Raw genomic sequence first — 13,828 nt, forward strand, 5'->3', positions numbered from 1 at the left:
AGCTGAGCTCAGTTGTTCTTTTCGTTGATTGGATAATAGCCTCACTTCAATTACGCCACCTGGTTACCTTGCCTAGTAACCAGCTTGTGGCATTGGATTTGACACAGACCTATGTGGGTTTCTTGAGTGAGTTTAGATAGATGATGTAGTAAGTTCCCTTTGAGAGACATAATACACACTTTCTAAAAGTGGACGACAGTTTACCATAATGATAAAGAGTATTGTTCATTACGGGCTATTAAAATACATTTATAATAAAACTGCTGTCCATGTGTCTTTATATTTACTAACTATACAAATGTATTATCTATACGCCAAATAAAAAAAAGGAAATAAATAAAACAAAAATGTCTAAAATATGAATCATTTACACACCAGACGCATAAAATTTGTGCAAATATTTAGTGGGTTACAAATATTTTTTGGACACATGATGCTAGGTGCTAGACTAATTTTCTGGACAAATTTTAAAGCTCGATTTTTCAGATCTGAATAAATTGATCTGACCACTGCATTTGGCAACAACTGCACTCTAGCTCAAAGCATGCCCCGCTACTGAATATACAAATAGTATAAATAAAACTAGTTTACCTCAAGCATTGAGCTAGATGCCGTTCCAGGTCAATCAGCTCTCTCAAATTATTTTCCAGACTTGTTAAATGTGGTCCCAACTCTGCCAACGAGAGCTCAAACTGCCCCACTGACATCCTGAAATATGGATGAAACCGACCATGATTCAGCATCAACTCCCGGCTCAAACCATGATATTCACCCTGCTTGGAGCTCAAAATCTCTTTTTTTTCCTTTTCTTGTTTAGAAAAATCAGCACCAGCACCATCCAGAGAATGGATTTTTAACAAAAATGCAACACACTTGTGTATATATTATACAACAAGTACTAGCCTACTAATGCTTCTGTTTTTTTCACTGGAACATCCTAACCTTGATGAGTGACTCTCAAAAATTTTTTATATAATAAGTAACTGCTCTGTTTTGGCTTCTGAAAACAATTCACATCATTAGGCAAACCTATAGTTAGCTGCTAACGGCTAGCTGTTTCCAGGTTGCAGTTTATCAGCTAATAATAATAATAATTATAATAATAATACTAATAATAATAATAAATGTTATTTAAAAAGGTGCCTTTCAAAACACTCAAGGACACTGTACACAGCAGAATACAGATAAGCAATGACAACAACAAGCATAACAATTTACAAAATTATAAAGATAAAATGTAGAGCTTTGGGTTTGTGTAATTGGTGACACACTTCCTCAAAAAAGATTTCTAGGCAACCAAGCTAAACAATGACAGTGTCATTTCTCCATTACCAACAGCAAACACAATATCCCTGTAACTTTGGTCAAAACAAGGTTTGACTGCAATTTCTATAAATAGTTAACAAAAGGTAAATTATATGACATATGAAAGAAGTTATTTGTCAGTGTTTGCAAGTTCTGCATACAGTTAGGTTCATATATATTTAGACGCTGACAAGTTTTTTGTTTTTTTTTATGTTTAAAGAAACATATCAGTAATAGTTATATAATGGACATGGACATGCTATGTAGACTCTGTAGACCTTTACTTGAGGGTATCCAAATTCAAATTCAAATTGGATAAAGGGTTTAGGAGTTGTGCATTGTGCATTGTTAAAGGGACCAAAGATAATTCGACAATGACTCAAAGGCTGTTGCATGGGCAGGTGTGGGCAATTCCTTTGCTATGTTGTTATTAATTAAGCAGATAAAAGGTCTGGAGTTGATTTGAGGTGTGGTGCTTACATTTAGAAAATTTTGCTGTGAACAGCCAACACGTGGTCAAAGGAGCTCCCCATACAGATAAAACAACATCCCTAACCTGCAAAAACAGAAAAAAAAACCCATCTGAGAAATTGCTACAATATTAGGAGTATGTACAAAACTATACAAGTATATACAATAGTAGGAGTGGCAAAATCTACAGTTTGATACATCCTGTTCACTGAAAGTTCACTGGCGAACTCAGCAACGCAAAATGACCTAGACTTCCAAGGTAGACAACAGAGGAGAAACACCTTCACAACAGCCATCCAAGTGAACAATGCTCTCCAGGAGGTAGGTGTATCAATATCCAAGTTTATCATAAAGAGAAGACTGCATGAAAGTAAATACAGAGATTTCACTGCAAAGTGCAAACCACTCATAAGCCTCAAGAATAGAAAGGCTAGATTGGACTTTGCTAAAAAAACAAAAACAAAATCATTCTTTGGACAGACGAAACCAAGATAGACCTCTACCAGAATGGTGGCAAGTAAAAAGTATGGAGAAGGCGGGAAACAGCTCATGATCCAAAGCATTACCACATCATCTGTAAAACATGGAGTCAAATTGATAAGGCAGCATTTCATAATACAGATGGATGTTGACCTAAAATTTATAGCCAAAGCAACCCAGGAGTTTATTAAAGTGAAGAAGTGGCATACTCTTGAATGGCAGAGTCAGTCACATACGTATGCATTTCACTTATTGAAGACTAAACTTCGGACAGAAAGGCCCACAAACAAACAACAACTGAAAGCCGCTGCAGTAAAGGCCTGGCAGAGCATTAAAAAGTTGGAAACTCAGCATCTGCTGATGTCCATGATTGCAAGGCTTCAGGATGTCATTGCCAGCAAAAGGTTTTCAACAAAGTATCAGAAATGAACATTTTATTTTTAGTTATTTAATTTGTCCAATTACTTTGAGCCCCTGAAATGAAGAGATTGTGTTAAAAATGCCTTAGTTCCTCATCTTTTTGTTCATCCCACTGAATTAAAGCTGAAAGTCTGCACTTCAACTGCATCTGAGTCGTTTCACTTTAAAATTCATTGTGGTAATGTACAGAACCAAAAAAGTTGTCTCTCTCCTAATATTTATGACCCCTAACTGTATTTATTTAAAGTCCATTCTTGCGTATGTTTGGCACTTTTTTTTCCACTTGAAGTGGTGAATTCTATATGCCCTTAGTGGTTATTTTAAGTCCTTTATCCTTATGGGAAATAACTACAGAATGACACCAATATATAATGATACTCATATTCCCCACATAATCACTTTAAAGCTGAATGTGAATTTTTTATGTCTCAGCTTTTGCCTTATTTTAAGGGCCAAATAAAAGCAGAGGATTCCTAGAAACAGAACAGGCTTTTGTCATGTCCAGTGCCTGTCTTTATTCAAATGAGTCTCTTTTGAATAAAGACAGTAAGAAGATACAAAAATTTGTCAGGTCCAAGAGAAGGAGAGAACATTCATGACACATCATAAACTGCTGTTGTGAATAACAACAGGAGCACAACCGGAATGTATTATTAGAACTACAGCATAAAACTAGTAATGGTCAATTGAAGGAGTTCTCAAACTCTTTTCATCTGTGGTCCTTCGATTTTGATGCATTTTCTTGTGTCTTTGTCCTTCATTGTGCTATATATTTTTCATTTAGAATCCTATTTTCAGCAGTGGTCATATTACCCAGTGTCTGCAGGAACGCACCAGACCATCATTTGCTAGTATTGCGTGGCTGAATAGACTCCCATTTCCTGTCTTCTCCTCAGTGCGGACCTCTTTATGAAGCGAGTGACAGTGCAGATGGTCAAAGAATCACTGTGACCAGGAGCACACAAGTGATTAATTAAGGTTTGTAGAATAGTGATGTGACTATAGTTTGGGTGTGTGTGACTATTAGCTGCAAATGTATTAATACCCGTGACATGAATGACAATATGCCTCTGTTTGTGCATGTTTGCACACACTTAAGTGTTCTGTTTGTGAACAGCAGTGGTATGAACTCATTTGCTTTATAAATGAACGCTATTAGTGAAAGTAGATGGTATAGTACTTGAATGGGGGAAGACAGCAAAGCAATCATAACTGTTAGCTCGCCAAGTACTCAATATACTGTATCTAAATTAAACTCTGAATGATATCACTGAGTGCATTACAGCAGGGGTAGGCAACATGGTTTTAGGATCATTGGACAGGGAAGTAGTCCTTAACAGCCTTTCAGCGTATTGTCATATTGTCATAGGGTGTGAGAGGGAAATAGGTTTATTTTAAACTTGAGTAAATCTAGCCTCTAACAGGAAGCTTTAGCTCATCTCAGGACTTTTTGGACCCCTTTAGGTGCATAACATCCATCTGTCCATTTTCTTCCACGTATTGTTGTCAGGATTGTGGGAGGGGCAGCTGTAGGGTATATCCTGGACAGGTTGCAGGGCATGGGCTCAGAGAGACAGTCAGCCATTCACGCTCTTATTCACAAATATGGGCAATTTAGATTCACCAATTAACCTAACCCCACTAGCTGCATGTCTTTGGACTGAGGAAGGAAGCTGGAGTACCTGGAGAGAACCCAGACAGACGCAGGAAGAACATGCACACAGCAAGGGTCTGGCCAGGTGGTGGAGCTGAACAACAGTGCTAATCACCAAGCCTTGTGCTGCCCAGGTTAGTGACATAAAAACATTAACAGAAAAGCAGAAAAGCAGAAAAGAAAGATCCTAATGTTATCCTAATAAAAACAAGGCCATCGTAAATGTATGGCTACCTCTCAATAATTCCCAATTTACACTTGCTGTTCTTGCTGTTGCAAATGACACTGGATGACAAGTGATATCAAATCCGCTCTCACAAAATGTGCTTTGGTGCCATTTTAGACTGTATTGTTTGGCAGGCCACTGCTGGATCAAAGACACAATGTTAAAATTGTGTCAGTTTTTATTTCCATTTTAATTTATTTCTTTTTATTTTCCATTTTAATGGCTTAGAACAGAACCGCAGAGATTCATAGATTATAGGAGATGAGACTTTTTTGGAAAAACTGCAATTAATTTGTCCCCAGTTTTGAGTTTTTCTCATATACCAGGGTTGTTGTAAGCAGAGATGGGCAGTAACGCATTACAAGTAGCTTGTTACTGTAATCCAATAACTTTTTTCAAGTAGCAAGTAATGTAAGGGATTACTATTGCCAAAAAGTAATTAGATTACTGTTACTTTCCAATTAACACGCTGTGGTACTGCATTACTAAACTGCCATGATTTTGTTTGTGAGAGTGTCTCATGACAATGACGTGGGACGTCTGCGGCAGCAACAGACGTGTGTAGATCAACAATGGATAATATGGAGTGCGGGAGAGAGTATGACCGTGCAGCGTTTAAAGCGTGGACGCACTTACATTACTTTATGTTTTATTCCGTGAAAAGTGACAAAAACATTAGCGTCCGCTGTACACTCTGCGTGGGAAGAAAACTTAAGAAAGAAAAATTAAACCTTAAATCTGAGCAAGCACCTTGCAAGCCGCCACAGGAATGAGAAACCCCCGAATCTCCCCACTGACACAAAAACACAAAACATTATTTTATTTTATATACTGGACTATGCAGAAAATAGGTTTAAATGTCAAAGACAGTTGCATATAATTAAATTTTTGCTTGATGCAATGTGCATAAAATTAAAAGGAAAACTATATATAATAAAACAATTTTTAGAAAGAGGTTTTCCATTTGATTCACTTTTATATGATGGATTATGCATAAAAAAAGAATTGGGCTGAAAGGTCTATTGCTTTATAACATATTCAGGTTATGCATCATGTTTTTGAAAAGTAACTAAGTAACTAATTACTTTTGAAAATAAGTAATCAGTAAAGTAACGGGATTACTTTATTGGAGAAGTAATCACTAATTAGTAACTAATTACTTTTTTCAAGTAACTTGAGCTGTGGCAGCGTCACCGTGTACATGCAAAATGACTAACAGATAGCATACAAGATCATTTTGCTGTCAGTTCCTGGACAAACACCAGAAACCTGGAATCACATCTGAGATTTTGCAGTTGTTGACTACATGATGTCTTTCTAAGGAGTATTCCTAAATCAGTTTCCTACTTTTTATTACAATATGCTTTCAAATTCTATTCCTTAAAACTGTTCCGTGTGAATTTTTTTAAAGCTCTTGAACTGTAACATAGTGGCAACATCTGCTGTGTTGCCAACTGCTATGTGAAGGCCTCAAAAACCATGTTCTTTTTCTAAAAAAAGAAAAGATGATACTTCTGACAGATCTGTCAACACCTGTGGTTCCTGTTTATAATATGGGTTTTCAGATACTGCTGAGAAATGCATCGGAAAACCAGTTTGTATATATGTAGACAGTGCAGCCAAACAAACACACTTTGTTTTCATTGCTTTAATGAAGATATAAGCCAATAACTTTCCTTTTTTCCATAACGCCACTAACAACCGTGATTAGATTTTGTGCTGCACATAGTGTCAGTAAATTTTTACAGAAGAGACAAAAAGCAAGAGTTATATTGCTGAGAGGCTGGTGGTGTGCAGTCTATGTACAACCAGACTGTGGCTTTTGGTGTAGGAGAGGGGGCAGGTATTGCCGAGGCTCAAATCAAATAAGCAGGAATGTTGAATTGCATGTCAACACTGTGGCAATGCAATGTGAATCTAAAATCTCCTAACCGTTCACCATCGACAACGAGAAATGATTACACTGACAGGTCATTTTGTAATGAAATAAATTGTGTCATTCTATTTACTAATTCTTTGACTCAGAGAATCAGTCCTTGAGAACACAGATGAAAACTGACTGTTCAGAGAGGCTTTGTAAAGTGAAACTGCCAGAAAAGGAAAATGTCAAATTAAAAAAATATAGCTTGGGGATTCAATATAGACTGTGTGCTGCTTACGTTAGTAAAAAGAAGTACTCTTATACTTTTGGGTAGAAAGTTCAGAGCACCTTGGGTTTCTCTTTTTGTTTAAAATCAATCACTCCTTTCTGGTTGAGGTAACATTTATATGGCAGTTCTGCTTTTTAGAGTCTCATAGTTACAAATGTAGTCAGAGGATGCTTTCCTCTCTCTCTCTCCGTTTGGTTTCCTGGCGATAAAGCCGCAATCGATCATGCCCATACTGGCATTTTCCAACCCCTCCCTGATTTCGGACCTATACTGATCAAGTATGCTGGAGACTACACTCAACTGCTGTTCGTTTTTGTTTCTCCAGCACTTGTAACTTTCCTTTCCTTCTCTCTTTTCTTCCCACAACCTCTTTAATGCATCTTTTATTCGTTCCATTAGCCACAAGACAGCAATGGTTATTGTAAGAACAGTCCCCAGAGATCAGCTGTGAGCAGAACGCAGTGTTCTCCATTGTTTGCAAATTCAACATGCAGCACAGAAGATTACACAATTAGCTCCAAGATTTTCTCAGTAACAAAGAATATTCTGATTGCAGCTATTGGGTTGAGGAGCCTTTCCCCACAGGGTGAAGGTGTGCTCTTAGCTTAGCTTTGTAGGATCCAAAGGAAAGGGGGGAAAATGGAAAAAAGGAGACGCTAAACTTGATTGTTCTGACTGTTCTGACTGATTTATAGCTCAGGAGCTACTTTTATCTTATAATTTGCATTGATAAATGTGTAAACAGGGATATATGTATGTAAATGTATGCATTGGCATTCATGAGCATGTGTTGTTCTTTTTGTTTATGTAGTGTGACGAACACACTACAGGAGAGGGCCCAAGTGCAGGACACATGGAGGCTGTGTAAAATCTGAAATCTTATAGTTAATCAAAAACAAGCAGTGGTCATACCAGACAGAGCTAAATGCAGAGCATTCAAACAACAAAGGTCACATGAGAAAATACAAGCAAAGCAACAGAAACACAAAAACTGGGAAATAATAGCTGGAAAAGCTTGAGTAAGGAAACAAGAGTACAAGACAAACAAGAAAATGAGAGGTGGATGTATAGTATATATGCTAAGAAACTCAGTGACAGGAGCATATAACAAACCAGCAATAACAGCATTTTTAAGGATTCCTACACATGTAAGTCTACATAATGAAGGGAGGGAGGAACAAAGAGTCATTATCATCCGAGAGTCACACCTGTAATTTCTGCCGTCGCTCATATAAGATCTTATTTTCTACTTTTCCCTTGGTTGATTGACACATGCTCATCCTTTAATGCAAGATTTCACATATGATTGTGTTATGTGTTCAGTCTGTATAAGTACAAAGAGAAAAAGAAATGGTAACGATGTCAGGTTAATTCCTTGTCCCTCTAATAGGCTGATCTTTCTTGTAATAAGCCTCAGTATTGTTTACCCAATTAAAGAGAGCACACAGTGATTGAAAGCATTTCACTGTAATATCAAAGGTTGGGCTTTATAATAGGGAATGTTTCTGCATTTCATCAATAAATGATAACAGTAGGCAAGGTGTTAAATTATTTAGCATTCTTAACTTTGTGTAGTGTGGGTGCACGTTAGTACCACTTTTAATTGGGATAAAAGCAGCTCAGATGTGATGGACCCTGTTTCATTGCCTCCCCTTAGACACCTTCTATCTTTTCCTTCGTTTGCCATATATGAAAGTCTTGAGGATCATAAGGTAAAAGTTTTGGATTTTTTTCACTCTTATTGTGGACAGCCTTTAGAAAAAAAATGCAATCCACATATTTTTACTTGTGCCTATGTGGATTTTTTTAAAAGCTATCCATGTTTGGGTAATTATTAGCTCACAATTTATTCATTTCTATATTAAAATGCAGCAAGTTTACATGTTTAAATGTAGTATCCCACTGAAAATGTTTGAAGTTGGTTAAAACAGATTTTATGGTCCTCTAAAACCACGCATTTTACTGGAGTTCAGCTCGGGTGTGTTCACACGGATAGAGGCTGCTGTGATAAGTGACACAGAAATGCTGATTCAACATTCTCTTTCGCGTTTCACTACTTAATTCTCTATTCTAACACACTTAGCATCTAATGAATTCACAGCTAAAGTGTTATTTACAACCAAATTCAAAATGTGTCACTACAAAAATGTTGCTCTTTCAAAGTGAAAAGTTGTATTTAATGAGTTGCTTCATTGTGACACTACTTGGTATTCAAGAGGAAGCCCAAAAGTTCTCAACTTTCAGTGATGCATAATGAACGAGTGGAAAAGAAGCTCTGAGCTGATTTGAAATTGGACTGTGGTGAAATGGTAAATCTATTAGATGAAAAGTGAGGGGCACAGCTGTGCTCGAAGTCAAAGAGCGATCAAAGTCTAACTTTTATCTGACATATTACTGCAGTTGGAGCGAGGGACAGAAGGACTCACACCAGTAAGGATGAAGGAAGGAAACTGAAGGAAGAGAAAAAGAGCTAAAATATGCAGTAGATGGATTATGTGCATTGAGAGAGAGAGAGAGGCACATTAGCCTGCGAAACACAGGAAGAACAGCATTTCATGCTCTTCTGCTCCAAATGTCATGGTATTGAAGCATAAATGTTTAAAGATTGCCAGAAAATTGATATTTCTTCACACAAGTAAACCCTTCTTCTGCGAGAAAGAACTCGGTCATCAGTAAGTTATTTAACTGATTACAGAGTTTGCCCCAGACATGAGGAGACAGCGTGACCCTAAATAATAAGGCGTTACAGCCTAACTTGTTATTCTGCTGATACCAAATAAGTGAATTTAAGTTGTTCAGTAATGCTGACTTTAAGCAAGATACTTAGTGGTCCAAGAAGAATAATTACAAGTAACATTAAGTTAATAAGCTTTTACAAGTAGTTTAAAATGATTGCAATTAGGATAGCAATTTTATTGAGGTGCCTTACTTACTGTGGATGCTTTTTTTCCCCTGTGTGTGTAGTTTCATGATTAGCTTCCATGTAGGTGGGCCATTAAAAACACCTAAAATAAAAGCCCCTCTTGCCTATTCCTCAGTGAGTGGTAATTTGCAGGAGGTGAGTCTACTATTCTCCATGTCAACAGGAAGCTAATTGCTGTTTGTTTGCGTGTTTTTTTTCCCCCACAAATGTGAGTACAGCATGGAATCGGTGGCGTTGCAAAAATGAGGGAGGTGTGGCAAGGTGTGGGGGAATACATATGCAGGGAGAGGGTGAGAGCGGAAGCATGAGGGAGAAAGGGCAAGCAAGAGTTATTATTGCCCACACTAATGAGAAATTAATTACACTTACAGCTGACTGTGCATAGTGAAATGTTGGAGGCTTTGTGCAGGGGGCAGCATACAGCATGGGAGTTTCAGGCAGAGAAGCTGGACCAAAGAAGAAAGATCAAATATTACACGGCCCATAAGGGGACAGTTTAAGATCAGACAAATATACTGCAGCTATATAGACATCTGATATGGACTGCTTTAATGTATAAGGAACAAACAAATGCCAAATCTGTCCAGTCATTTTCTTTATCTCAGCCATTTCTTCTGTCTGCTGTGCAGGGGCCTGTCCTCCCATAATGGTTCCTGTTCTTGCTCCTTGACCGTTTTTGTATTGTACTCATGGATCTTTGTTGTTTCATCCCGTATCATGCTTCTGATTCTCACTAGTCCTGGGTTTCTATCCTTCTGCTTAGTGTACAGTCTCAGGGTGCTGGATTTGGGGTGAAATCCTCCACACATGGTTAGGGATGGGTATTGATAAGATTTTCACGATTCCGATTCCATTTTCGGTTCTGTTTAACAATTCGATTCTTTATCGATTCTCTTATTGATTCTTATTTTTAAAAAAGGAGAACATTAATGTCGATTAGCTTAGAACTTTGTTTTATATCTTCTCTTTGAACAAGACAGACATTTGGGAGAGATCCACAGCCTACGGCTCTTCACTGAAAAAAAGGGACTGGCCATCTCTTGGATTTATGTAAGCATCTTGCATGTATTTAACACAATTGCCTCATGTTTTAAAGTTAAATGTAACTATATAGTGTAAAAACTACATGATATGCAGAAAGGGTGTATTAAATTGTTCATATCATGTTCAGGTGAAGTAAGTCAATAAGATAGCAACGTTAAATCTCGTGAAACCACGCGTGATTTCATCTCGCGGGCTTTGGATCGTGGTTTAAAAAAGGCATCCATCTCAGTCAAGTCGAGCAGCCAACTCTACGTTTTTGGTATGTCTTGATTTTTTGAATTAATATTTACCATATTTCAGCCAAATGTAGTTAAACGTCTAGAGTGTCGCCATGTAACATGCTAAAAAAGAGCCGTTAGCTTATTTGCTGTTTTATCTGTTGTCAAAGAATTGGCGCTTTTTCATTTGAATTTGTCTTTGGCACAAGAGCCGTAATATCACATTAAACCTAATTATGAGGCACTCATAACATAATTTGGTTTTCTGTGTGAATAGATTTGCCAACTGACTCTTCAGTTACATTGTGTATTTACTGCACCGTGGTGTTAGTGAGATTTTGGACATTGAACAGCTTTAGCTAATATCATCAGCGGCATTATGCTAGCTTACATCCCTACCCCTCCTGCCCTCACCTGCTGTCCTTTTGTTTTTGTTTTTTTTGCTGCACATTGAGAGACGACCTCTATTCTGCATTTCACCAGGAGTCAGCTGATGGATTGTGGGTTCAAGGTGTTATGGTAAGAAAGTATATTCTATTTTCGTTTCTGTAACTTAATTATAATAGGTTTTTTATAGTTATTAGGTGCATGCATACTCACCCTATTAATACAACTGAGAAATCCAAAATCTGCCATAGGTTTAACTTATACCTGTATGTATTGCCAGAAAGGTGATTACTGGACTCGCATTAATGCACACTTGAACTGAAATGAGGTTGTAACTTGTGGGTTGTTGGGTTGCAAATCAGAAACAAACATCTTTGGATTTTTTTTAATCCCATAAGATCTGGAAACACAGTTTTTATTCAACAAAACATTACTGATTAACCAAGCACAGTGCCTGCTGTTATTTCAAAATAATTTTATGTCATTTCAGATAAAATGCAGCATTCCAGTGCATCCCAACCATGCATACAGTCAAGGTTTCTGACGGAGCTGAGTTTCTCTCTGACAGTCTGCTGAAAGTGTTTGCAAAGTGATCGGGGGAACAGGGCACAAAGCTAAAGGATGTAGCTGCCATTATGACAGTAAGAACTTTAAAATTCTTTAACTACAAAGTGTATATGTATTGCATTAGGTCAGTAAAAGATTTTTATGCTACATCCATTGAAACAGTCAACTATTACCTGTGAGTAATGATTCCACTAAAAGGATGCCATAATTTTCGTCATGCATTTACTGGCCCACTGAGAAAAAATTATCTTTTTTTAAAAATAAATGTTCTGGAAACTATATATCCATAAAGTTGATGTCAAACAGGAACTTTTGATATTGCTTTGTAGATGCTGGTGTTGCATGTTGACTGGTTTAAAAAGTCAAGAGTTTTTGTCTGGGATCATTTTCTTCTGTGCTACTGAAAAGTTCACAAATCTTTGTTTTCTTTGTTATAATACTTTAGGATGACATTAATGCTTGAAGTCCCTCATCAAAGTGCTCCGCATCTGTGTGAAAGACAATTGCAACATCTTGGTGCAGGAGTTCATGGTGAGTGTTTTATGAGTAGATTGTGGATTTGCAACATTTAAAAATGCATTTAGTTATCCACTTGATCCTCATTGGACTGGTTAGGACCAGTAGTCCTCTTTAATAATTTGAAGTTCACATGAGGCCTGGTAGTGAACTCGGCCGCCGGCCCTTGAGGCCCCACCCCCACCCCTGTATTAGGGGTCACATCAGTGTGAAAAAAACTTTAAATTTGTCATTCTAATGAACAAAGGAAAATCCCACCAGTATTTACATTAGCTTTTGTTTGAAAAAAAAAAAAAAGACCAACTGACCAACAGCTAACCAAATTGTGGGGCTGAAAGTCTAAATTCTAACATCTTCTGAGTGACATAACCTGGATTTCTGATGGGCCGGTGTCTTTCTAACAAAAACGAATGTAAAGCATTTGAAATTATTATGTTTTTCACCCTCTCTTAGAAACTCTGTTAGACCATGAATGGCAGCATGGCAGGCCACTCTTTGGCTATAGCTATTTACTATGTTGCTTGCATTGGTTTAAATTACTCTAACATTAGAACTGGTAGATTCAAAAGAGATGAGCTTAAAAAGGAATCTTAAAGAAATGTTTTGTGTTTAACCAGGACTTGCCTGAGGCCACTGCACAGATTGAGAAAACCACAATGAACATCTGTCTCCAGAGATGCGCCAGGCAATGACTTTTCTGATGTTGTTCTTCAAGATCTGGATAACGTGACCTTTGCAGTAGCCATGCTGTTTGGACCTTTTTTATTCCTTCAACATGAGTTACCCATCACAACTCTGCTACACTTTTGAGGTGATTCAAAGGGTGGTAATGGAGTTGGATGCAACTCAGCTCTCAAGAAAAGCTCACAACTAAGACAAAACTGCTCCTGCAACGAAGCTCACTGTTATGCATGTGAGGTGACCAGCTCTAGGTGAGAGGACATTTAAATCTCACACTTGTTCTGCTGCATTTTTGAAGCTCAATTCCAGGAACGGATCGCAGGGTTCATTTTTATATACTCTGCAACTGCCATGAGGACGAGCTGTTTTTTGTTGTTGTTTGTTTTTCCTTTTGCTCTGTACAAGTTCTGTTTGTCTGTTTGGCAGCATTTTTAAATTTCTCTTTGTATTTTTTCTTTCTTTTACTAGTGAAGAGATGTAGCGTGAACAGTTATACAGTCTAAATATCCCATATGGGTCGTGTGAAATGGTATTTTCAGTTTCATTCAGTTGAAGTAAAGAACGTTGAATATTTCTAAGTGTGCTGTTTTGAACCAAGATGTCACAGTATGATCAGTGCTGTATTTTTTGACAGTCACTGTATCAATGTTATTTTTGCGTCTCTTGAATAAAGGTTTTGACCTGCAAGTGCTAATTTCTTTAGTTATTGGGGTAAAATGGGTAGTGTTAATAGGAAGGTGTTTGCCAATTCAGTAACCTAATTTAATGTTAATGGAAACTAACATT

At 37.4% G+C, this 13,828-nt stretch overlaps 1 long non-coding RNA gene across 1 annotated transcript; it reads left to right on the forward strand.

Moving 5' to 3' along the window:
* The first annotated feature begins 10,658 nt into the window (after positions 1-10,658).
* LOC146700466 (uncharacterized) lies at positions 10,659-13,615 on the forward strand. The gene is made up of 4 exons (XR_014922569.1): positions 10,659-11,410; positions 11,769-11,919; positions 12,291-12,376; positions 12,979-13,615. It is a non-coding gene; the product is annotated as an uncharacterized LOC146700466 (long non-coding RNA).
* The last annotated feature ends 213 nt before the right edge of the window (positions 13,616-13,828 follow it).

Source organism: Copadichromis virginalis, linkage group LG10 (genome assembly GCF_057382275.1).
Source record: "Copadichromis virginalis isolate Kocher_CV1m ecotype Utaka linkage group LG10, C_Virginalis_male_GT1.1, whole genome shotgun sequence".
NCBI classification, from domain to species: domain Eukaryota; kingdom Metazoa; phylum Chordata; class Actinopteri; order Cichliformes; family Cichlidae; genus Copadichromis; species Copadichromis virginalis.